Source organism: Myotis daubentonii, chromosome 3 (genome assembly GCF_963259705.1).
Source record: "Myotis daubentonii chromosome 3, mMyoDau2.1, whole genome shotgun sequence".
Taxonomy (NCBI): Eukaryota; Metazoa; Chordata; class Mammalia; order Chiroptera; family Vespertilionidae; genus Myotis; species Myotis daubentonii.
Window position 1 is genome coordinate 152,143,156 of NC_081842.1, and position 24,944 is coordinate 152,168,099.

Genomic DNA, 24,944 nt, shown 5'->3' on the forward strand with positions numbered 1-24,944 from the left:
TCCCTCTACCCCAATATGTCTCAGATGGCTCCTTAGTATGTCTTAACCATATTTCTCTAATCAATCAATTAGTGAAAAAAAGAAATCCAATTTGGGAGGGAGAGATAGAAAGAGAGACAGTGCCTATCACCCGGCCCCAAAAACCTGTTTAATGAACAGTGTGTCATGCTCACAGTGTCTCTTGGAGTTGACTGGTAAAGAAATGAAGAAAGGAAGAAAGCAGCGGGTTCCATCTAGTGGCCAATATTGTTATTACTGTTCACAGAACTTCACTACCTTTTATCACCAGAGTTTGTTCATGTTTATTGTTTGTCTCCTCCACTAGAATACAAGTGGGCAGGAACATTACCTATTTTGTTTATCACGAACTCAGCCATGTAGAAGGGCTCCTGGCATGTAGTAAACCATACTATAAAAATTTTTAAACACACGAGTAAACAACTTAATAGTTTATCATCCCAGCACCATTCCTTATGCTTCTCCCTGAAAGTTTAACATTTGATTGTTTAATATCATATTGAATATTACAGGAATTGGATAGTTACCTAAGTTCTTGTAATATTTAGAGTAGAGTCTTCTCCCTCTCTCTCTCCATGAAAAATTTCATCATTATTCCTTCGTTATAGACCTAGAGAACCTAGTGTTGATTTACGTTCCTGCCATTGCTCTGGGGATCCAGCTGACAGAAAGCATGTTGTGCTGACCAGCAGCAGTGCCAAAAGGACATTGCACACTAGGACAAATTGAAGGAGCAAAGGGCAGTCCCCACTGAAACCCTCCAGGAGCTGAGAGCCTGCAGAAAGCCTTAGGAGAGAGGCCTCTAAAAGCTTTAGAACTCCATCCTGCATGTGAACCAGGAATTCCGGAGGCGAAACCACACTGAGACAGGAAACATTCCCTGCCTGAGAAGAGCAATTCCTACCAGGTTCTAACAGGGATTCTCACCTGTGCAGTAACACATTCAAACACTATTAGCTGGACCCACACACTGAGTCCACGCATTTTTAAAAATTGTTAAGAGACTGTGAAAAATTTCTCACTGACTCAAGTAACCACTGCTAATATTAACTTGCAGTAAATCCAGTCAAGTGTGCATGTGGATAGACAGACAGGAAGGCAGGCAGATAGATAAATAGATACATAGTTACCCTGGGCAGCCTTTCTGTGGCTAAATGTACAATGTCTATTACAATATTTGAAATATGTAATGTTTGTACAGATATTATTACCTGGCTAGAAAGCATCAATTTACTTTCATAATACATACCAAAAAAATCTTGCATTTAAAATAACAATATGTGGTTGAAAAATGGATATAACTCTTTTTTGACAAATATAAATGTATATATTTAATATGTGAAATATGATTTTATCTTTTTACTAGAGGCCCGGTTCATGAAATTCATGCATGGAGAGGGGGTTCCCTCAGCCCAGCCTGTACCCTCTCCAATCAGGGAACCCTTGTGGGATGTCCAACTGCTGATTTAGGCCTGATCCCACAAGTATCAGGCCTAAACCGGCAGTCAGACATCCCTCTCGCAATCTGGGACTGCTGCCTACTAACCGCTTACCTGCCTGCCTGCCTGATCACCCCTAACTGCTCTCCCTGCCAGCCTGATATCACCTTCAGCTCCCTCTGCCTGCCTGATCACCCTAACTGCCATTCCTTGCTGGCCTGATCCTGCCCCCAACTGCCCTTCCCTGCTGGCCTGGTTGCCCTCAACTGCTCTCCCCTGCCAACCTGGTTTCCCCCAACTGCCTCTGCCAACCTGATCTCGCCCCCAACTGCCTTCCTCTGCTGACCTGGTTGCCTCCAACTGCTTTCCCCTGCAGGCCTGATCTCATCCCCAACAGCCCTCCCCAGCTGGCCTTATCTCGCCCACAACTGCCCTCCACTGCTGGCCTGATCTTGCTCCCAACTGCCCTCCCCTTCCAGCCTGATCTTTTCCCCAATGGCCCTCCCCTGCCTTCCTGATCACCCCTAACTGCCTCTGCTGCCTGATCACCCCTAACTGTCCTTCTCTGCAGGCCTAATCTTGTCCCCAACTGCCCTCCCCTGCAGGCCTGATCTGCCTTCCCATGCTGGCCAATTTGGTTCTGATTGGTCAGTTTCTATGCCAATCAGTGTCAAAAGCTCCGCCTCCTAGGTACCCATTGGATACTCACAGGAAACCCAGATTTGGTTCTGATTGGCTAGTTTCTATGCTAGTCAGCCACTTCGGGCCTATCCCTGGGCTGAGCAGAGAGGCAAGGGTGATCCCCAGCCCCCACAGAGGCCCAGAGAAAAACAGAGGCACAGCCGAAACTGGTTTGGCTCAGTGGATAGAGCATCGGCCTGCAGACTGAAAGGTCTCAGGTTCGATTCCGGTTAAGGGCATGTACCTGGGTTGTGGGCACATCCCCAGTAGGAGATGTGCAGGAGGCAGCTGATCGACGTTTCTCTCTCATCAATGTTTCTAACTCTCTATCTCTCTCCCTTCCTCTCTGTGAAAAATCAATAAAATATATATTTAAAAACAAAAAAACAAAAAAAAACAGAGGCACAGCTGCTGGTGAAGCCCAGAGAGAAAGAGAGAGACAATGGCGGATCAGCAGCTGCCACAGGGGCTGCCGATCAGACTCTGCCTCTCTCTCCAGGCCTCTCTCCAGGCCTGATCCACAGCCCCATCAGCAGTCAGTGCTGGGTGGCTGCACCCCCACTGGCGGAAGTCAGTGCTCAGTCATCAACTACCCAGCACTGACTGCAGGACTGACTTCCAGTGTTCGGTGGAGCCTTCAGTTGTTCATTACAGACCCTGGGTTTTTATATATTAGGATTATGTTTTAAATGTTTTTATTGGTTTTCAGAGAGAGAAGAAGAGGAAGGGATAGAGAGATCAAAACATCAGTGATAGAAATACATGGATTAACTGCCTACTCTGGATCGAGCCCACAACCCAAACACATGGCTTCATCAGGAATCAATCTGATGACCTCTTGTTTCATGTGTTGTTTTTGGGGGGAGTTGGTGGAGTGATGAAAATTTCTCATTGATTATAGCAATGGTTACACAAATATATATAAAACCATTACATTGTACCTTTGGAATTTGTGAATTGTATGGCATATGATGTATATCCCAATAAACCTGTCTGGTTGAGTTATTTTTAAGAAGGTTATATAGCCTGCATTCATGTGGTGGTGGTGATTTAGTCAATCTTGTCGTCTTCTGAGGACTCCTTTTTTCTCTCTAAGACTTTTTCTTTTTAATCTATCTCCAATTCCAAACTACTATTAATTATTATGTACAGCAGTATAGGCGACCAGGTTTTGTCCTCCCCTTGTATATTCAACAACCCTTTAATATATTTGCTGAACAAAGGTGATTTGCTTGGTGTCATCACCATAGAAAACCTTCACAAATTAGCACACCCCCTCCATGTACAGTGTAAGTCTCATCCCTGAAGTCCGTGGTGGATTAAATCAGAATCTATAGTGAATTGAGCAAAAGGAATGGGATTGGTGCTGTATGTAAATTTTATTCACTTGTGAAAACCCCATGCAGTCCTGTGTCTGTTCTAATAGAAACAGTGTACCTACTTGTCCGGTACATTCCTTTTCCTCCAAAGCCAAGGGATTAAGAGATGATTTATTTACTATAAGAAATTATCTTTCTTACCTTCATTCCTTTTTTTTTCTTCTTCAGATTATTCTGTCTATCTGCATTTGATAATGAGACTTTAAATTATGGCAGGCTAGATATTGGGGGGAAACTTTCCCCTACAAAACACCTATAAATGCCAAAGAAATATTACTAACGTTTTGAAATATATCAGTGTGTTTGCAAAAACATAAAGTTGAAGGAATCAAATATAGAAAATGAGAAGAAAATCATGGCAGTACCTGTAAGCTGAAGCTATGACCATTCTGAAGCATGTGCCCATCTTTGACTCTTAATGACCATAAGAAGAGCAGAGGAGGAAGTCTTGGTGCTGAGATTGGTAGGTTTTACTAATTGGAAATTAGAATGAATTGGAAATCCTCACAGGAAAGGAAAGGCTGATAAGTATCTGTTTATAGCAGAGGAAAAATTACCAGATTGACCTGCATTACAATTTAAAATAAAACATTTTCCTTACCTGAGCATTGGATTGAACTTACCTACATTAAAGGTATGGTTTCAGAAACTACTTAAAATGGTCTGGTGTAGATAGGGCCCCAGGGCACCTGGCAGCAGCAAGTCCTTTTTGTAAGGCTGTGTTCAACTTGGACAACGGGGATTCCCACAGAAAAGTCCAGAGAAACATGGGGCCAAAACGCAAACTCAAACAAGGGTGCAACCCCACACAAGCAAGAGATAGAAAGTAACAAAGAAATGGCAGAAAGACCCACTAGAACAAGACACTGTAATGTTGAGCTCAGGTGATAAAATAAAATGTTTACACTGTTTATTAGTATAAGAAAGAGTATTTTAGGAGACAAAATGTCATAAAATACTATAGAGCAGATTTTGGAAAAAAAATTTTAAGCAAAAAATGTTTTTCTTGAATGGATAATATAATTAACCTTTACAAGATAATAATAACCTTCATCGTTATAATTACATGTTAATTGTTGACTGTTAACTACCACATGCCTACCTAAGTAAAAGAAGTATGTGTCCATCATTTTACTTTTTGTCCAATCCCAGAGGTTTCCCCACTTTATTTTCTCCTGCCTCTTTAATCTATCACCAGTGGATTTCATGTAACCCACTTATATCTCCTCTTTTGATTGTTATGTATAAAACAAAGTGAAAAACTGCCATTCTCTGGAGCATTATCCCAGTATATTAGAATTCTGCTTCCTGGCAATTGTGAATAGTTTGGCTTAAATAAACTCACAGAAATTCTCTACAGGTTTGAATGTTTTTAAGTTAACCAAATCATATGCCTTTAATGCAGTTCAAAAATCACTGTTGGCCTGGCTGGCAAGGCTCAATGATTGAGCTATGAACCAGGAGTTCGCAGTTCAATTACAAGTCAGGGCATATGCCTGGGTTGCCAGCTTGATCCCTAGTAGGGAGGGTGCAAGAGGCAGCTGATCAATGATTCTCTGTCATCATTGATGTTTCTATCTCTCCCTCTCCCTTCCTCTCTGAAACCAATAAAAATATATTTTAAAAAACAACTCGGGAGAACCATCTTGGCATAGGTAAACACCTGTACTTTCTGCCTCCCACAACCATATCAAAATTACAACTAAAATACATAACAAGTATCATCCAGAACCGTGGGAGACCTGGCTGAGTGGAAGAACTACAACTAGAAAAAGAAAAAAGAAAGAGCATTGAGATTGGTAGGAGGTGCGGAGGCATGGAGGTGCAGAGGTGCGGAATGGGCTAGCACCTGGGTGTGACACTTTATCAGAAGGGAGATACAAGCTCCCACGTGCTCTGAGCTCCAGTGCCCAGCGAGTCATTTGGGGACCCAGACACATACAGGGAGAAACTGGACTGTCTGGCATCGGGGCAGGAACACAGGGGCAGCTTTCTTCCAGATAGAGGTGCATGCAGCAGCAGTCACACCTCTCCAGTGCAGGACTGACTGGCAGCCATGCTGTTTGCTCCATCCTGGAGACTCCCTGATACCCCATTCCACCCATTTTACAATCCTATCCAAGCTGTGCGCAATGGCTTTTGCATATGAATGGCCTGTCCTTTCTCAGCCTAAAACCTGTCAAACTGCAGCTGGGTCAGGGAGCCCCAAAAGTATCTAAAGAAAGCTCTAAAGAAAGCAAAGGCAGGGTCTGCAGCAGCCTGCCTTGTTTCACAGCTGAGCCTCATCTGGGCACTTCCAAACCCCATACAAAGAGGAGGAATCTTCAGATCTCTCTGTAGATCCTGCTGGGTTGCCCCAGGCAGTGGCTGACTTTGCACCTCCTTGGAGATTCAAGAGCCAGTGTACCCAGTGGTCAGTGTGAGGCCATACCAGATTACAACTCTTCACATCCATAAGTGACACAATCATGGGGCAGACTCAGTAAGCACCAAAGGCCCACTGAAGCAAGTCCTGCCCCATAAGGGTGTCTCCTGAACAGCAGCTCTTCCACTGTAGACACAGCTTGTCCTCACATTCAGTTAGCCGGAGGTAAACAAACACAGGGAAGCAGCCAAAATGAGGAGACAAAGAAATGTGTCACAAATGAAAGAAATGGAAGAAAGCAAACTACTGGATATAGAGTTCAATACCAGTTATAAGGTTACTTAAGAATCTTCCAGAAACCTCTGAGAAACTTACTGAGACCTTTGAGGAACTTAGTGAGACCTTCAATGGTCTTAGTGAGAATGCAAAAAAAAAAAAAAAAATGGAAAAGGACCAATCAAAAATTAAGCATACACTGACTGAAATAAAGACTAATACACAGAGATTCAACAGTAGAATAGAGGATCCCAAGAATCAAGTCAAAGATTTGAAATATAAGGAAGCAGAAAGCACTCAACCAGAAGAGCAAAAAAGAAAAAAAGAATCCAAAAATATGAAGATAGTGTAAGGAGCCTCTGGGACAACTTCAAGTGTACCAACAACCAAATTATGGGGGAGCCAGAAGAAGAGAGAGAGCAAGATATTGAAAGCCTATTTGAAGAAATAATGACAGAAAACTTCCCCTACCAGGTGAAAGAAATAGACTTATCAGTCCAGGAAGCGCAGAGAACACCAAACAAAAGGAATACAAAGAGGACCACACCAAGACCCATCATAATTAAAATGCCAAGCGCAAAAGACAAAGAGAAAATCTTAAAAGCAGCAAGAGAAAAACAGTTAGTTACCTACAAGGGAGTACTCATATGACTGTCAGCTGATTTCTCAGAAGAAACTATGCAGGCCAGAAGGGAGTGGCAAGAAATATTCAAAGTGATGAATAGCAAGAACCTACAACCAAGATTACTCTACCCAGCAAAGTTATCATTTAGAATTGATGGTCAGATAAAGAGCTTCACAGACAAGAAAAAACTAAAGGAGTTCATCACCACCAAACCACTCTTATATGAAATGCCAAAGAGTATTCTTTAAGAAGAGGAAGAAGAAGAAAAAGGTAAAGATAAAAATTTATGAGCAACAAAGTGACAACAAATACATATCTATCAATAAGTGAATCTAAAAATCAAGTGAATAAAAAATTTCATGAACAGAAGAAACTGGTGAATGTAATAGAATCAGGGGCATGGGAATGGAGTGGACTGACAATTCTCAGGGAGAAGGGGATGTGGGGGGTGCAGGAAGAGATGGAACAAAGTTCTTATATGCATGTATGCAATACCTATGGATGTGGACAGTGAGGTGGTGAGGGCCTAAGGTGGGGTGGGAACCAGGTGGAGGGGAGCTATGTGTAGAAAAACGAGGGACATATGTAATAATCTGAACAATAAAGTTTAAAACAACAGCAACTAACCAGTGGAGATCCATCATTCAATTATCAAAAATGTATATATTTTTAAACCTGCATGCATAGGTGTGCTTATATAATAGCTGTTGACTGCACATTCTAGTGTCCTTGTTCTTTGTTTTGTTTTTGTATTAAGGGGCTACAATGAAGAGCCCACTAGGAATGCTGACAATGAAGGAAATAATTGGCTCTCTGGGAGATAAAGGATAAATCAATATTAGATATCAGATCAGCAGACTTATGATAGACCAGATGTCTCCTGGTTGGAATATTTATATATTTAAAGAAAAAAGGGGCCACACAGAAGAGGCATCAATTAACCATAAAGATGCAAGAAGAAAAGGCATATCCTGGGAAAATTATAACAGTTATGAATTAAAAAGGGGGCCCTAGTCTTTGGACTGGAAGTTATTGATCTCCCACTGGCAAGGCTGACCCTTAGCTTTGAATCCAGGGAGCCCTCAAGTCTTCTGATCTGAATGGAAAGTCCAACTCTATTGTGACATTGAACAACAGGTATTCTCACATTCAGTGAGAATGTGAGATGAACATTCAGTTCATTGAACTCCCTTGTTTTGATTTCATGATCACCAAGAAATCTGTTTCCTTTTCTGTTCTTGGTCCTTGTTGCTGTAATATTTGACAATAAATCAATAAAATAAACTTTAATTATCTTTACTGCATGGCCACATAGTTTGGTCACTGGGAGTCAATGAGCCAACACCGTTGACTCAAATCTTCACAGTTTGTGTGAAAGTTGTATTTCTTAGTGCATATAAGTAAACTAGAGGCCCGGTGCATGAAAATTCATGCACTGAGGAGAGGGGTCCCTCAGCTCGCCTTTCTCCCTCTCACAGTCTGGGAGCCGTCAGGGGATGTCCTACTGATGGCCGAAGTCTGGCCTTCCTCTGTGGGAGGCAACTGGCTGATCAGGGGAAGGCACTGCCCCCATCACCCACTCGATGCTGCTGCCTCTGGCCTCCCTCTGCGGGAGGCAGCCTGGGCAAATCAGGGGAAGGCGATGCCCCCATCACGCCTCTGCTGCTGCCACTGCTGGCTGCTGTGGCTGCCTGTGCCTTGGCCCTTGCAGCCACCACAGCTTGCCTGAGCCTCCAGCCAGCCCTGGGCAGCAGCAGCCTCCATCTGTGGCTTGCCTGAGCCTTGGGGAAGGCTCTGGACAGCGGCAGCTGCCATCCATGGCTTTCCTGAGCATCAGGCAGCCACAGCAACTTTGTGTGGAAGGACATCTGGAAGACATCCACTCTAATTAGCATATTACCCTTTTATTAGTATAGATTGATCCTTGTGGTATATAAAAAAATAAAATAACAAATAAAAAGCAAAAAAGGTTTTTCTTGAATGGATAATATAATTAACCTTGACAGTTAAGTCAGAAAGTAACATAATTCTGGAAAAAGCAATTGTGAAGATATAGTTGTAAATAAGTTATCAAATATATAGCATACCAAGACAAAGATATGGTAATTAAGAAAAAGCATTCCAAAGAGAAAGAGGGAGGTACAGTATTCAAGGAAATAATAACTGGAACGTTCCAGAATTGACAAAGGATATGGTTATTCAGCTTAAAAAGTTACTGTGTATCCTGAGCAAAACCAATGAAAAGAAATTTATTCCTAGATACATCATAGTGAAACAAGGACACTAATATGGCTCAAAGCAGCCAGAGACAAATGATACATTCTTTAAAAAGCAGTGAATCATAATTCATGAGGTTTACAACAATATGAGGTTAGAATATTTTTGAAATGTTGGGGAAAATAGCTGTCAACCTAGATTTTATACCCAAAATAAACCATCTTGTAATGATGTGAGGGCAGCCATCTTGTGATGTGAGGGCATGAGGGTCAATTTGTATATTACCTCTTTATTATATACGATATATTTTTTTAAAGTGCAATTGTTGTTGCACTGGTTATAATTTTGATTAAGCGCTGCTTTAGAATCCTATTTTAGGATAACAGCATTTCAAAATCCCTGGCTGTTCTTTTTTTTCCAGTTTTATTAACTTTTATTATTGACTTTTTAGGCAACTTTCAAATATACAATACTATACTAAAAAAGTAGCTCACTAAAGTTCTACTTCTATACTACTGGAAGTTTGTACCCTTTAACCACTTTCACCCAATTTTGCCCATCATCTAGATTTGAGTCATATTGAAAGGAACTCTACCCAAGACATTACATGGCAAGGTGCATTTTTTTAGGGGCAGAAATAGAATATATTGGGATCAGCTAAAATTGTAAGAAATATTAATCATGCTCTGTTATCCATGATGGTTCTGTTATGATTAGAGAAAGCACGTTCTAAGCTCACTGAGACTTGTACACCCTGGGACATGGGAGCTAACATCGGGATGCAGTCCATCCTCCTTCCAAGAACTGCCTATCATTATGGAAAGATTTATAACCTCATGGCACCTAGATCTGGAGGCACCTGCTCTTTACAACCTCCAGCCCCTATTACCTTTAATCTGGTAAGATTAGGGCTCATGGTTCCTCTTCCCAAAAAAGAGGTTCCACCTGACCCCCATGCCTAAAATTTATTTCTTCTGCAGGGTCTTCAGTATGCGTTAGCCCTCCCACAAGTCCTCCTGAACCCACCGTGCAGGTTGCAGCATGCAGCAAAGGAGACAATCAACAGAGTCAAAAGGTGTTGGGAACCATTAGAGATATTGGCTTAGACAAAGCCATCTTAAGAATTATAAGTTTCTCGTTCCTCCAGAAACTCCTAATTTCCAGAAACTACATGTGTCCTACGATTTGGCCAGCAGCTAAAGATAACCATCCTATTCCCTGAAGCAACTACCGCCACATCGGAGCCTGCTACAACCCTGCTGATAAGCTAATAGGCTTCTCCACCCCCCCCCCCGCCACCCCCCCCCCCCCGTCCCTAAAACAGTATATATCCTGCCACGGTAAGAATAAAATTTGAGGCTTGATCAGAATCCTGTCTTGCCTCCATTCTTTCGTGTCCCTTGTTTGTTTCATTCTCCTAGGGTGTCTCTTGGTTCCCCCGTTGTTGTCCCGCCTGTCGGGGCAGTCTGACGCCCAACGGGGGGCAACTTGGGGACCCCCTGCGAGAACGTCTGCTTGGAAGCGCCTGGCCAGGCACCCCTTAGAGTCGCCATGCAGTATTGACTCGTGAGTTAAGACTTGGCATCTTGATTGCCACAGTTTCACCTGCCCATGAGACAGATCGTTGTGAAGGTAAGCAGACGAAACTTGTCAAACAAGAATTTCAAAATACCTCTTGAGAGCCTTCACCCTCTTTGGCACCCCCTTTGGCTGGCCTTTTTAGTTTTCTTGATCTCCCTCCAGTCCACTAATAAGCGCTTCACCTCGCCATTCGGGGAAGAGGGAAGGGTACCCGAAACCGGCAGTGAAAACTCTGAATCACTCGGAAGAGTAATTTTTCTCTGGCCCGACCTGTGTCACCCTCTCTGGCAAACTCTGAGCTCACTAAGTCTTAGTGGTTGCCATCCTGGTATGGGGCTTATACATCCCAACCTATGACACGCGAGCAGAGGCTGTAAGGTAAAAGGAGAGCGGTTACATAAGGATCACCAGAGGTTTAAGAAATTCCCAGCTGACCTGGCACGGGGTTTATATGTCCCAGAGGCTTACGTGGAGGAGGAAATCTTGAGAACTACCCAGCCAAAATAATGGGCAACTCACTGAACTCTCATGAGGTATTTCTAGGTGGGCTCAGGGAGTCCCTCAGGACACGGGGAGTAAGGGTTAAGAGAAGGATTTAGGCATTTCTCAGGGGGCTCAGGGAGTCCCTCAAGGCACGAGATTTTCGGATTAAAAAGAAGGATTTAAGGATTTCTCAGAGGGCTCAGGGAGTCCCTCAAGGCTTGAGGATTTCGGTTTAAAAAGAAAGATTTAAGGAATTTTTTCACTTTTGTCACTGACCTTTGCTCATGGTTTATTATAGACTTTTGATTTGCATGTTTAAAGTGTTAAAATTTTAGAAGGTAATCTTTTATAGTTTTTTTCATGTTATTATAGAACATAACCCTTGGTTTCTTGAAAAAGGTACATTAGATCTTAAAAGTTTGCCAAAAAGTTAATCAGAACTTGCCAAAAATTGTTTCCCCTTGTGGAACACGGCATTTCATTTCCTAGAGGCTTTAGGAGAGGTCAAGGAGGATGGATCTCCTCCCCCTTGCACCCTCCGCTCCTTAAGAGGAGCAGAAAGAAAAAAAATGGGAGAAATGGCCTTCATGGCTCCCTCCACCTCCATGTCCTAATCCTGAAATGTTTAATTTGCCGTTAATAGAATCACCTGTGCAAAAAGGCCAAATTATAAAGAAATTGGAATATTAAAAGGTACTCCTTAAAATCAGGCTGAAAAAATAGTGCCATGGTCATCTTAATGTGTTTTCTTATCTTAATTTGTATTTGGAATCTAAAATCTGTAATAAGAAATGAAATCCCGCTACCGAATCCGCCTCTGGTGTGGAGAGATTCAAAGGTGGCAAGAGAGAGCAGAGTTACAAGCTCTCCCGCAATGAGATTACTTAATGTTTTATTTAAAAATTACCAGAGAACATCTTATGACAACCAAACTTTGGCTAAGATAACTTTGGGTGTTAGCCATGACTTTAGAAAGTGAAATAGGAAAAAATTTAAAATGTCTTCTATTAAGCATGACTTTGGGAAAAATACGCCATCTGAGTCATTTGCTGAAACTTCCCCCAAAAACAGGATGTGGGGGAAGGGAAGAAGGAACATGTGGCGATCCAGTGTGGACGCCCCCTCCCCAAGTATTCTAAAATTAAAGTCCTTCTTGTAACTGAAAAGCTTTTACAAATTTAAAAATGCATCCGGGATTTCTGTGCACATGTAAAGGGAAAAGGCCAGTTTAAAAACGAGTGTGCATAGTTTTGAGCTGAACTTGACCTTTTGCTGAGTACAGAATAAAAACCTGAGACTGTTTTGGCCTTAAAAATGGCAAAGATGAACCTGACAAAGAAATACAGACAGGTTTCCCAAGCTGATTTAAAGTAGCTCTTTTGAAATTTCCCACCCTGAGGCAAAGTACCACCAGGAAGTTGATAGTCAAGTTTACATGTGAATAGCTATGGTTTTGCTTATTAGCTAGAAACTTAAAACTTTTAAGTTCAAATCATCTAAAAGTATTGAAATTTATAATACTGAAATGTTAATCTGAGTATGCCTAGTATGAAGTCTAGATGATAGAAGTTAATCTATTAATTGAAAATGCCTTATATTTTATTTGAAATGTATCCTTAAATGTAAAAGTATTGATTTGAAAAATGCTAAGTATTTAATTTGCTATCTAAGATTCAAAGCTCTGAAAGTTTTTAAAGTCTCTTTTTTTAAGAAGATATTTTTAATGCTAAATAAATTAGCAATCACGGTCTTAATATAATTTCAGTGGTATGATAGACCAATGTTTTAAGCAGTTGGCTTTATAAGGGCTGACAATAGAGCTCATATTTCTTAAAAGGCTTGTAGATACTTTTTTAAAAGATATCTTAAATTCTCAGTAGAACCACAGTTATGCATATATCATAAACAAATTAAGAATAATTGATTCCAAGGTCAAGACTAGATCCTATTATGTTTAAAAAGTGTTGAAAATGTTTTAATTAAGTATGTATTTGGAAGTTTTTCCCGAGTGCAATATTTCAAAATATAATATGCTTGGTTGCATAAGGAATTTCTGCCAAATAAAAGAAAGAATTGATTTATTAGTAGCAAAGTCTTTATTTAAACTAGCAATGTCTTTTATTTAAAAGCTCCTCACTACTGCATTTTAAATTAGGCTGGAAGTGGTGCAGCGTTTGCCCCTTGTGAATCAGAAGTTTACTAAATACTAAATTTACTTGCTTTGCTTTTTAAAAAAATACTTAAATTTACTAATCTTTGTAAGCAATTAAATCCTAGTAAAATAAAAATCTTCTAAAAAGTTACTGAAGGCTTCCCATGATCCCTCTGTTTATGCAAATAAGCCAAAAGGGAACGCTGTTTAAAAACATTATTTTAAATTTAATAAAAAGGAGAAATTTTAATATTTTGGAATATCTTCCACTAATATTTACAGGATAATCTAATGATTTGCTGTTAAAATACCAAATCTGAAAATAAGTACAGTCACCATAAATGTTTAATGACTTTGACTTGGAATACATGGCCTTGCGGCACTATCAGTCAACATCCAAGAAGTAACCCTATAAGTTACTTGGTGTAAAAAAAGAAAGATTTTTCTTTTTTAAGTTAAAGTTCTCCAAGTGTATTCCAGCAGGAGGAAGACAAACCAGACAACCAACAGCCTAGAGATCACCTGGGGCATGGTAAAGTGAAATATGGTAACAATTAATTCAGGTGAAAACTAATTCAGATAACATGCCTAAGTTTTACCTAAGTTACCCAAGGACTCTAGATAATGTGTTTACCCAAAACTGTAATTTAGATAGCATACTGTCTCTGCTTCTGTAAATTTCTTTTTTTTAAAAACTAGATTCCTCATTCCAAACCTCGAGACAGCCAATTTAAAATTGAATTGTCATGACTTAGAGCAAAGAATATTCTTACATGGTATTATTCTACAAGTTTTATTCATAATTTTTGATGCTTTACTACAGCATATTGTGCAATTATCCAAAACAAACTTACAAATTAACATTTACTTTGGATATTTTGAGAATGTGAAGGGATTTATCCCCTCCTGGGGAAGGCACTTAAGCATTCTGTATTGACCTCTCTTGACCTTTTTTTTTTGCCAAAAGGAGCTGTAGCTACCGGTTCCACCGGATTAGGTACAGCATTACACACCTATAATAAATTATCTAACTAGCTAATTGATGATGTCTAAGCTCTCTCAGGCACTATCAATGATCTCCAAGATCAGATAGATTCATTAGCTGAAGTAGTACTACAAAATAGAAGAGGGTTAGATTTGCTCACAGCAGAACAGGGAGGAATATGCTTAGCCCTGCTGCTTCTATGCCAACAAATCCGGGATCGTCCAAGACAAGATAAAGAAGTTACAAGAAGATCTAGTGAAGAGATGGAGAGAATTATTCGAGAACCCCCTTTGGAGCGGACTGAACGGACTTCTGCCCTACCTGCTTCCTGTTCTCGGCCCCCTTATAAGCCTTCTCCTAATCCTAGCTTTCGGCCCCGGGGCTTTTAGAAAATTAACAAACTTTGTAAAACAGCAGGTTGATAGCGTCCTGGCCAAACCCATTCAGGTACACTACCACCGTATAGCCATGATAGACCGTGAATGTGATTATAATGACTGCTAAAACTCCCTCCCTGCGGGGACAGCATGATGCCAGAGGGATGCTTGCCTACTCCCCATAGAAGGAGAAAGGCATAGGCACCGACCTGGGTGCACGGCAAAGCACTGCAAGGGAAGGTCACAAAAATTTTCGACCGCCTCTGGATTTCCCTGTGAACACACCTGGTTTGCATAGAGGTTGGTATCCATACATAACTATCGGCTCTGCCTCTCCTCCCCAAAAGATACCAAGAGCCACTGGCGGTGGGACCCCACCATCCCACGGGAGGAACCAGGTCCCTACGCCCCCAGTCGGTTAAAGCCCACCCTTAATAAAGAAAAAGGGAGGAATTGTTGGGAGCCATTAGAGATATTGGCTTAGACAAAGCCATCTTAAGAATTATAAGTTTCTCGTTCCTCCAGAAACTCCTAATTACCAGAAACTACGCGTGTCCTGCGATTTGGCCAGCAGCTAAAGATAACCATCCTATTCCCTAAAGCAACTACCGCCACATCCGAGCCTGCTACAACCCTGCTGATAAGCTAATAGGCTTCTCCACCCCCCCCACCACCCCCCGTCCCTAAAACAGTATATATCCTGCCGCGGTAAGAATAAAATTTGAGGCTTGATCAGAATCCTGTCTTGCCTCCATTCTTTCGTGTCCCTTGTTTGTTTCATTCTCCTAGGGTGTCTCTTGGTTCCCCCTTTGTTGTCCCGCGGGTCGGGGCAAAAAGGCAACTCCCAGAATGAGAGAAAATATTTAAAAATTACATATCTGATATTTAGATATATAAAGAACTCCTAAAGTTCAAAACAACCCAGCTTAAAAATAGTCAAAGGAGTTGAACATGTATTTCTCCAATGAAAATATACATATGAAAAAATGCTTGATATCATTAATTATTACAGAAATGCAAATAAATATCCCCTCACACCTATTAGGATGGCCACTATCCAAAAAGTAATAAAACAACAAATATTGGTAAGGATATGGAGTAACTAGAACTGTTGGGAAATGTAAGTAGGAATGAAAAATTGTGCAGCTGCTATGGAAAACTGCATGATAGCTCATCAAAAAATTAAAAAGAGTCATGACAGGTACCTCTCACAGACACCAAAGAGCCCTGAGTCAGAGGGAGAGGGTTGTCCCCAACCTCCATTCTTGTCATCTCTTACAAATGAATTTAAATGAGAAAACTCCAGGTGGTTGCGTTGTGATAAAGCCAATTTATTAAAGCATGCACCTTTATTAAAGAAGCAAGGCAGGCAAATCTATGCATCTGGCTTATGAAGCACAGAGGGGCTCTCAGCTAATCTGAAGAGTGAGTTGAGTTGGGGTCCAAGGTGTGATATACCCTCCTGTGTCTATAGGTTTCAAAATTCCTCTGCTGAATATCTTGGTACAGATTAATTCTCAAATTCCCTTTTTACTTTGTTGTGGCCTTCCCAGAATTCATGAAAAGCTCCTGAAAATTTTATCTTGTCAACACTGCTGGCTTTCCTGCTTAGGGAGTAAAAAAAAAAAAAAAAAAAAAAAAAAAAAAAAAAAAAAAAAATGCCCTTTTTTTTTTTTCCTTCCCCTTCCTGAACTGGCTGATTTCTTTGTTTAGTGGACTAGAAAGACTCCCCACTTCTCTCCCCCTTTCCTGCATTCTCTGGTTAGGGAGGTTTTTAAGTACCTGCTCTCCTGTCCTTGGCTGGGGAAGATAATAGCTCGTTATCTGCAGGCCAGCTGCAAATTGCTCACACTGTTTGGTCTTGTTTTAACTTTCTAATCTCAGTTTCCCTCTTCCTTCTGCCTTAGAATTTTCCTAGCTTCTTAATATCCTGTGACAGAGTTACCATATGATCCAGAAATTCTACTTATTGGGTAATATTGAAAAGAAGTAAGGGCAGGATTTTGGAGAAATATTTGCTCACCCCTGTTCATTGCAGCATTATTCACAACAGCGAAGAGGAGGCAGCAACCCATTTGTCCATACCAACAGATAAATAGATTTTTTTTAATGTTTTGGCTCATTAACAAATGTAATCAGCTAAAAAGAAGAAGGTTTAGTAAACTACAATCTGTTAGCAATCAGTAGACATTCCCGGGCTTATACTGACGTGATTATTGAGTACTTTAAACCTGACTTATGCTTAGTAAAATAAGCCAGTTAGAGAAAGAAAAGTATCATATTATTTCACTCATATGTGAAATCTAATGAACATAACGAACCAATGAGCAACATAGAGGCAGACTCATAGATAAGAGCAGGCTGACAACTGTTGGAAATGGGTGAAGCCATCAGGGGTGGAGTTGGAGGTATTGAGAAAAAAGAAAAAAAAGAAAGATTTCATGGACAGGGCAACAGTGTGGTGACTGCTAGGGTGAGAGGTGGGAGAAGTTGGGAGAGGGAATAGGGGGGATAAATGGTGAGGGATAGAGACTTGACTTTGGGTGGTAAACAAACAATATAGTGTACAGATAATGTGCTGTAAAATCGTGCACCTGAAACCTATATAAATTTATTAACCAGTGTCACCCCAATAAATTCAATTAAAATTAATATTAAAATTCAGAATATCTAAATTCCTGCCCCTACTACTTTTTAGGTAATGGAAGCCAAAGATCCACCACTCCTACTTTCACTTTAGACTCTGGCTAATACAAATAAGGACACAAGATTCACTGCAACTAACACAATAAAGACAAAATACCTAAAATTATCACATTTATAATGCTTTTGGTGGGTCTAGCTCATGAATTTATAGAAGTCAGGGAGAATTCATCTGTAAAGCCCAGAGACTTGGACTAAAACCTTAATTAACATGTATGGTGTAGCTGAAGTGTTTTTGGAGTTTATTTAAATACTAGAGGCCTGGTGCACGAAATTTGTGCACTGCAGAGGGGTGGTCCCTCAGCTCACCATGCCCCCTCTCACAGTCCGGGTGCCCTCAGGGGATGTCCTACTGATGGCTTAGGCCTGCAGCACGCAATCTGGCTGATCAGGGGAAGGCGCCGCCCCCATCACCCTGCTGCTGCTGCCACTGGTGGCCGCTACAGCTACTATGGTGTTTTCATCACACGGACTCCAGTTCCTTCACCATGAAAAAATGACAATGTTCCTTAGGTATTTTCAAGATGTCTCTTTCAGAGGATATGACCTTTCTTTCTTTTTTTTTATCCTCACCTGAGGATATTTTTCCACTGATTTTAAGAGAGTGTGGAAGAGAGAGGGAAAGACAGAGAGAAACATCAATGTGAGAGGGACAGTGTGATTGGTTACCTCCTGCATGAGCCCTGACGTGGGCCCCGGCCAGGGAGGAGCCTGCAACCTAGGTACATGCCCTTGACCAGAATCAAACCTGGACCCTGCGTTCGTCAGGCCGGGGCTCTATCCACTGAGCCAAACTGGATAGGGCAGGATAAGATAATTCTTAGCCCCTCTAGCAGTGGACCTTCGTTTTTTCCTCCAGGAGTGAGGTGGAAAAACCCTAGATCACCTTCTTGGATTCTTAGTAGGCAACTTACCAGGAACACTGCGAGTAGCATACAGGGAGCTTAGCCAATGAGCGGTCAGAAAAGGTGTTTCCTCTGCAGCTCACATGCAGAGGCAGGACTGCCGACCAGGGCCTGCCCTCGTCTGCGAGCAGGCCCTCTCCCTCCCCCTCTCCCGCTGGTTCACTCTCTCTAAAAAGCAGTGAAAAAATATCTTCTGGTGAATATTAAAAAACAAAACAAAATAAAAAAAAAAACACAGAATAACAGGCCTCCTCCTTGGAGATGCTGAGTATGTAGGCCTGAAAGAGAGAATTCTTGGCTCTATGAAGGTCCCTACATGAATTTTATTAACAATATTTGGAAAATTAGCCTCAGCCACACCAATGATTCAAGTTTGTGCTTTTCTGTGTCTCAGGGAAGAATCAAATAATCTGTTGTTTTATTGTGGCAAAACAAAATTTTGCATGTGTTAAATACATAATTCTTATTCAAATACATAATAACAGATGCAAAAGTTCTGTTTAACTCAGTGAAGGGCCTGGCAGGATGATGGTGCTGTTCAAGTGAGATTGCCAAAGATGAAAGCCTGAAGTAAAACTGCTAAATTAGATACAATCTGGCTAATGTCCTATAGGACAATAAAACCATCACCTTTTGAATTGGTGTGTCTTCTAGACAGAAATTAGTTACATCTTTAAAAGCCTAGAAATTCTTTTCATCTTCTCACTTTGCTGATCATTATATGTAACTTTCCAGGGCTGTAAAATGTCAAAATATATGGAACTTATTTAATTGTAAATAGTGTGTCAGAGTTATGTGTTTCATAGAAAAGGAAATGATCATAATGTGGGCCTCTAATGCTCCGATTACACTGAAAGGACTTGCTGTGAACGTTTTACTCCAGGCCTGCGATTGGCCTCGGAGGCTGGCGATAGGACACCGAGGCTGCAAGCGGGCTCACCCTCTCTTCTCCTGGCTTGCGCTTGACCGTGTAGACTGCCGGCCAGCCCCCGTGTCTCTGTCTTTGTCCACTAAGGGCCTCACCTGCGTGCACAACCTCCTCTTGTCCAGTTGTGACCTGTTACAGTGTCCCAGCCTAATGTGCATATTTCTCATATATATATATATATATATATATATATATATATATATATGAGAGAGAGAGAGAGAGAGAGAGAGAGAGAGAGACTAGAGGCCTGGTGCATGAAATTCATGCACTGGGGGCAGCTGTCCTGCAGCCCAGCCTGCACCCTCTCCAATCTGGGACCCCTCGGGGGATGTCCGACTGCTGGTTTAGACCCGATCCCTGTGGAACTGGGTCTAAACTGGCAGTCAGACATCCCTCTCACAATCCGGGACTGCTGCCTCCCAACCACTTGCCTGCCAGCCAGCCTGATCACCCCCTACCCACTACCCTGCCAGCCTGATCAACACCTAACTGCTCCCCTGCCAGCCTGATTGCCCCAAACTGCCTTCCCCTGTTGCTTGGTCACCCCCAACTGTCCTCCCTTGCCAGCCTGGTTGCCCCTAACTGCCCTCCCCTGACAGCCTGGTCACCCTTAACTGTCCTCCCTTGCCAGCCTGATCACCCTTAACTGCCCTCCCCTTCTGGCCTGATTGCTCACAACTACCCTCCCCTGTCGGCCATATTGTGGCAGCTATATTTGATCACATGGGGGTGGCCATCTTGTGCGATGGCATGAGGATCAATTTGCATAATACCTCTTTATTATATAGGATGGAGTCAGAGAGATTTTTCTTTCCCCCTGTTTCTTTTCCTTTTCCACTTCCTTTCTATTTTTCCTTAAATTGGACATATTCAATGTTGAAGACAGGACTTCTGCTTCTGGAAAGAAACAGTAGACATACTTTTTCCTCTTTCTCCCACCAAGTAAAACAAAAGACCTTGACCATTATACATATACTAGAGGCCCGGTGCATGAAATTCGTGCATGGGGTGGGGGGTGTCCCTAAGCCTGGCCTGCACCCTCTCCAATCTGGGACCCCTCGGGGGATGTCCAACTGCCACAGCTGCACTTGTCAGCCATGAGCCTGGCATCTGGCACCCTTGAGTCAGCTGAGTGATGCTCTTGTTGTGGGAGTGCAATGACCACCAGGAGGAAGCTCCTACATTGACCATGTGCCCCCTGGTGGTCAGTGTGCATCATCATGACCCATCAAATGGTCGTTTGGTTGTTCAGTCATTTGGTCGCTTAGGCTTTTATATATATAGATGTACCAAGTATACCGGTTAATAATGAGGATTTTGTAATCAAAGAAAACATGATAATTTCAAGAGAAACATCAAAAGTGTTTAGTTCAAAGTAATGCCCATCACTAGCTACACATTTCCCCCATCTTTCAGGTAATTTGTGGATACCGTCTCAATAGAGCATTTCTTGTTTTGAGGCAAACCATTCACAGACCCAATTTTCCACTTCTCCATACATTTTGAAGTGCTGCTCAGAAAGTGTGTGTGCCATCGATCTGAACAAGTGCTAATCTGAAGGAGCAAAGTCTGGTGAATATGGTGGGTGGGTTAATACTTCCCAAGCAAGATCTTTTAACTTGGAGAAATTAGCTATTTGTAACATTACAAATATTTTTCCCAGTTTACCATTTTTTAAAATACATATTTTTATTGATTTCAGAGAGGAATGGAGGTGGAGAGAGAGATAGAAACTCAATGATGAGAGAAAATCATTGATCTGCTGCCTCTTGCATGCCCCACACTGGAGATTGAGCCCGCAAGCCTGGCATATGCCCTGACCAGGAATCAAACCCTGACCTCCTGGTTCATAGGTTGACGCTCAACCACTGAGCCACACTGGATGGGCTCAGTTTACCATTTTTAAAAGAATTTTATTTATAGTGTTTACTTTGCCAAAAGTAAGGATATAATTTTTTTTTTTTATGTAGTCACATTTAACATTATTTTTGTTAATTTATGTTAGCTGGGTTTTGAGTCACATTTAGAAAGGGCCCCCAAATGAAAACATACATTTGGTTCCCTCAAATAAATTTTTATGGTTTTTATGTTTCAACATTTTCATCAAATTGGATGTCTTTTACTGTGTCCAGGTCTAACTTTATCTTTGTTCAAATGACCATTCATTTGCCTGAACCTAGGAAAAAGTCCATCTTTCAATTATATAATTCTCATAACAGTCCATTTTTTGGACTTTCTGTTCTATCAATGACCAGTTTATTCAAGAATCAATATCATGTTTTCTCCACTTCTTTTGGGAGATTTCTTTGTCTGCTTTTTGTGTAAATCCTTTAAGACTGTTTTGTAACTATGCTTTATATTTTCACTGCTTATAGCTTTAATTCCTAAATTTTGACATATTATTCAATATTTCTATGTTTTCCTAAGTGCAACTAGAAAGAGTATCACAAGTTGATAATGAATGTGGGGTCTAGCTTCAAAATGTCATCTGTGGCATTGCCCTTAGACAATTCATTTAATTCTAATGCTCTCATTTCCTCAACTTTATTTATTTTTTTGATAGTTGATAAGATTTTTATTTATTTTAAATGGACATTAATATTCATATATATTTACATCTTAAAACTCCAGCTAATTTAGTGAAAACAAGGCATAGAATGCACACTGGCAGCAGAAGGTGCTTATTAACTACCAGTCACTGTTATGAAGTCATATCTATATACAACACTAAAGAAAATAAATAGACTTAACTAAAATTAATAAGAAGCAAGTATAATTATAAATAATACCAGATTTTCAACAGGAATCTGTAAAGGTTTTACTACATAAGGATTTCACTCAAAGTAGACAAAATATATAGTAATCTCAAACTTTGAGGATACCAAATTAATTTCCTCTTAGTTGAGGCCTCTTCAACCTCAGTAACTTTTCAGAATGAAGCATAAAGTTAATGCTGTACATTTAAAAGGATTGGTCCAGTTGAGTTTTCTCTATTTTTAATTCCTCCTCTTCATTTACAGTATTGGCAGCGGCATCATTATGTAGATTATCTAGAATGTCTTCCTTAAGTTCTTCTGACTTCTTGTTTTGATCCTCACCCATATTAACATCTTCAACTGTCTGTGCCCTGGATGTGTTCATTAACAAGTCATTTTCTAAGGATTGACTATTACTCAGTAGCTTTGCCTGTCTTCTTTCCAAGGCAGGCTGTTTATTTCTCTGAATTCTTTGTTGTTGCTCTTCAGTTAGGCTTCTACTTGACTCAGAAGCAAATGTCGCATTTTCAGATGAGTTTGTCAAAAATGGATCTAATTCAGTAGCAGTTACATCATGGTCATTATTTTCCCCTACTTCATCATTATTGCTAATAAAATCTTCATGTAAAATAGGGAGATCAAGTTGAATTTGTTTTAAACAGGTCTTAACTTCCTTTTTATTTCCCAGGTATTCAACTCTGTCAATAAAATCCTCAAATTGCAGTTTAGGGAATAGCCTATGTGCCCAGTGCTCCATGTGTCTGATTAGCGTCTTCAAGTCTTCAGCCTCATGACCTTTACCTTTAAATTTTGTCTTATCAAACACGTCTTAATGCTGGAAGCCCTCTCTTTGAAATCTATCTCTGAGCATCAAGCTTAGGGATATTCCTTTTAACTGTTCTCCTTGGAGGTACATTAACAGGTGCTCCTTTTCCTGACTCATCATCAGGTTCTGCTCCTTCATAATCTCTGGAGAAGCTGGAGGACAGAAAGGAGGAAACGTTTCATCTTCTACATGCTCATAATCTGGTAGGTCAATCAAGCCATTCTCCTGTGGTTCCAGCATCTTTTCTTCTGACTTTTCTCCCTTTCTGGACACTCCTCCTGGATCTTCTTTGAAGATGCATCTTCATAACCTCACGCGGACTCAGCTCCCAGCATGGCACGGCTCTCAAACCGCGCTTCTCGCGAGACTCTCCATTTCCTCAACTTTAAAGACAATAACCATAACCTTAATATCAAATAATGGTAATACATTATACTAATAATATTGTTAATTATAATTCATGGAGTTCTTATGAACAGCAAATACATTATTAAAACCCATAACTGGCACACAATAAATTCTGAATCAATATTAACTAGTATCAGTAACTACTGAAAATGTTAATTAGTAGTTATATTTGTTTCTGATTGCTGCTGTAACAAAGTACTACACATAGCTTAAAACAACATAAAGTTAATTATCTTGCAACTAGTGGCGTGGTGCATAAAATTCGTGTGTGGGCGGGGGGAGGGACAAGTTTCCCTCAGCCCAGCCTGCACTCTCTCCAATCGGGGACCCCTTGGGGCATGTCTGACTGCCAGGTTAGACATGCCCCTGTGGGATCGGGCCTAAACCAGCAGTGGGACATTCCTCTCGCAATCTGGGGCTGCTGGCTCCTAACTGCTCACCTTTCTGCCTGCCTGATTGCCCCTAACTGCCTTTGCCTGCCTGCCTGATCACCCCTAATTGCCTCTGCCTGCTGGCCTGATTGCCCCTAAATGCCTCTGCCTCGGCCCCGCCACCATGGCTTTATCCAGAAGGACATCCAGGTCTCCAGAAGGTCTCCTGGTCTAATTAGCATATTACTCTTTTATTAGTATAGATTCTGGAAGTCAGAAGTCTCATGGGGCTAAAATCAAGGTGTTAGCAGGACTTCCATCCTTATAGAGGCTGTAGGGAAGAATCTGTTTCCATGCCTTTGCATTTAAAACTTTATCAGTTGACCTCACAGAAGCAGCACTGTAAAGGTCAGAAAATGTAGTCTAGCTCTTGGTAGCTTCAAGTAACTGTCTTATGTTCATCTTTTCTGGTCATTTTGTACCTGATGACCATCTCATAAGAGAGTCACATGAGATCAAAATATTTGGGGATGAGTGGGAGCCAGAAATGCTGGTAGGAAAGAATGTGAACCACTGGTGAAAACAACATGCACCTCTGTAGGGTCTAACGGAAGGAGAAAAACTTTATTTTTTCCCTGAAGATATAATGGAATTATTGAGCTGGAAATCAGATGATATGTAATATGGTCTAAGTTAATAGTACCAAGCTTGGAACCTTAGATAACTGATGATTTTTCTTAGTCTCAAGTTGTGTGTGTGTGTGTGTGTGTGTGTGTGTGTGTGTTTTGAATTTCTATAACAGAGGTAGTAATAAATTTAGTATTTATTTTGAAGATAGTGTTGTTCTTTCAACCAGGCATTTCCTTGGATATTAAGATGTACTTTATTGTATCTTTTTTGAGTTATACAGCTTGCAAAGGCTATTATAGGGTACTGTTAAGCAAATGCTCAGGCGAGCATGCTGTGGCCTTTGGTACTTTCTGAAGTTCAGTTTAAATCTAGACATACAGTTGAGCACCACCAAGCCTATTGATATGAGAAGTCAGCATAATAAACATCTCTTAAGAACAGAAAAAAAGACAAAGATTAAAATTTATCATTTTCTTTTGTAAATAAGTAAATTATATTTTGAGCAACTAAAAAAGCTTAAGTTCCTATGATATAACTCAACTGGGAAATTCCTTATACAAATAAGTAAGCAATTTAAGGAAAATATAAATAGAGATTTATGGGGGGGGGTGTTAGAGAGCAACCAAAGGATTTGTATACGTGCATATTAGCATAATCAATGGACATAGACACTGGGGCGGTGGAGACTTGCCCTGGGTGGGAATGGCTGGGTGGGGGGGTAGGGGCTGGGGGGGTCAATTGGGGAAAAAGGAGACATATGTAAAACTTTAGACAATAAAAATTTTTTTAAAAAAATAGAGAGATTTGTGTAATGATTCTATAATTTTTGAAGCCTATTT

The 24,944-nt window shown here is 40.9% G+C and overlaps 1 protein-coding gene and 1 pseudogene across 3 annotated transcripts in view; one reads left to right on the forward strand and one right to left on the reverse strand.

Moving 5' to 3' along the window:
* Positions 1 to 24,944, forward strand: part of LOC132230859 (guanylate-binding protein 6-like) — a 349,236-nt gene that overhangs the window by 131,261 nt on the left and 193,031 nt on the right. The gene's annotated exons all lie outside the window — the stretch shown is intronic.
* Positions 21,704 to 23,037, reverse strand: LOC132230863 (TIMELESS-interacting protein-like; annotated as a pseudogene).